Source organism: Apodemus sylvaticus, chromosome 4, assembly GCF_947179515.1.
Source record: "Apodemus sylvaticus chromosome 4, mApoSyl1.1, whole genome shotgun sequence".
Classification (NCBI taxonomy): domain Eukaryota; kingdom Metazoa; phylum Chordata; class Mammalia; order Rodentia; family Muridae; genus Apodemus; species Apodemus sylvaticus.
The window spans coordinates 31,000,786-31,002,887 of NC_067475.1; the positions used below are offsets into that span (position 1 = coordinate 31,000,786).

The 2,102-nt window shown below is 41.4% G+C and overlaps 1 pseudogene; it reads left to right on the forward strand.

Annotated features, from left to right (window-relative positions):
• Positions 1-1,029: 1,029 nt before the first annotated feature.
• LOC127682086 (60S ribosomal protein L10a-like) lies at positions 1,030-1,681 on the forward strand (annotated as a pseudogene).
• The last annotated feature ends 421 nt before the right edge of the window (positions 1,682-2,102 follow it).

The window sequence follows — 2,102 nt, forward strand, 5'->3', positions numbered from 1 at the left end:
TTTTCAAGCTACACTTCAAACCAAGGGTAAATATCCAGAATTTACAAAGAATTGCAGAAATTAAATACTATGGGATCAAGTCAACCAAAGAACAAATAAACTGTAAGACAGTCAAAATAAATAAATAACAATTATACAAATAACTGCTATTTTAAAGTATTTTTGGTATCTCTAGCCATCAAAGAAATGTACATTAAAACTACTTTGAGATACTGCCCCACCTCAGTCAAAACGGCTGTCAACAAATCAGACTTAAATGTTGGAGATGATGTGGGAGAAAGGAGCACTTATTCATTTTTCACGGGAGTGAAAATGAATACAACCATTCTAGATAGAATTTAGAGATTTCAACATCATCCTTAGTAATATTTGTTATGGATTAAGGGTAGGTTTTCCCCCAAAGATGCTGGGTTCTAGGTCTGGCCCCTGTGTGGTATTTGAAACTTTTTAAGAGATGAGGTTTTAAAGTCTTAGGTCAATAGAAAGTATGCCCTCACAATTAAGGAAAAAGAGGTCATGACTTTCAGAAAGATCAAAGACAGATTAGGACAGATTGGAAACAAGAAAGAGAAGGGAACAAAATGGGGGAAATTATATTTTAATTTCAAAAACTAAGCACTAGAGAGTGGCTCAACCATTTATAGCACTGACGACTTTCCCGGAGGAATCCGGTTCAGTTCCCAGCACCCACATGCCACTCACAACCATCCAGTCTCAGGGGATCCAGCACCCTCTTCTGGCCTCTGTGAACCGCATGTACATGGTGCGCGGACATACATATAGGGAACACACCTGTTTACATAAAATAAATTTAAAACTATAAAAACTTTTTCAGAAAATAAATATTTAAGAATACATCCAGCGGGCACGGTGATATAAAAGTAATTTGTGGCCAGTCAAAACCATCCCCTTGAACCTCCGAAACTTTGAACTAATAAAGCACTTTTATTCATAAGCCTTGATTATTTCATTATAGTGATGAAAAGATGACTTAAGCTTCTTTTCCAGTTTCTGCGGCAGCCGCCAGCCATGAACAGCAAAGTCTCATGCGACACCCTGTAGGAGGCAGGCTGTACCGGAAGTCCTGCACTGGAACCAGTGCAAGCGCTGCAAGTTTCCTGGGACAGTGGAGCTGCAGATCAGCCTGAAAAACTACGACCCTCAGAAGGACAAACGCTTAACCCGCACTGTCAGGCTTAAGTCCACCCCTCGCCCCAAGTTCCCAGTGTGTGCCCTGGAGCACCAGCAGCCCTGTGACGAAGCCAAGGCCGTGACTATCCCCCACATGGACATCGAGGCCCGTAAGCTTAATAAGAACAAGAAGTTGGTCAAGGCCGCCATTTTATATGATGCCTTTTTGGCCTCTGAGTCTCTGATCAAGCAGATGCCACGTTTCCTAGGGCCAGGCTTAAACAAGGCTGGCAAGTTCCCCTCCCTGCTGACACACAATGAAAACATGGTGGCCAAAGTGGATGAGGTGAAATCTACAACCAAATTCCAGAGGAAGAAGGTGCTGTGTTTGGCTGTTGCTGTCAGCCGCGTGCAAATGACCGATGATGAGCTGGTTCACAACATCCATCTGGCTGTCAATTTCTTGATGTCCTTGCTCAAGAAAAACTGGCAAAATGTCTGGGCTTTGTACTTCAAGAGGACCATGGGCAAGACCCAGCGTCTGTATTAGGATGCTCCAATAAACCTCAGTAATGCCAACCAAAAAATGAAGAGAAAGAAAAGATGACTTAAACCCTGTAAGGCAATATAAATATTCTATGATATGGAATTAAAATATTCAGATAAAAACATTATTCATCGGAGTTGAAAGAATGGAGGGTTTGTTCTTTTTTTTTTTTTAATATGCACTCTTTAGAAAGTATGTTAAGAACTTAAATAGTTATGAGTGACCTCATCAGAAGTCATCAGGGAAGACCTTAATGAGAGATGACATCAATATTGTCAACAGGGAAGTAGTATTCAAATGACCAAACACTACAGAGGACAAAATTCCAGAGTCAGAGGCTTTCCGTGGACCTGCCCCATGAGAGCTGTTTCAGTAGAGCGAGGGTACAACCAAGTGTTATAGAATTGTGTAAGGAAGAGGTGGA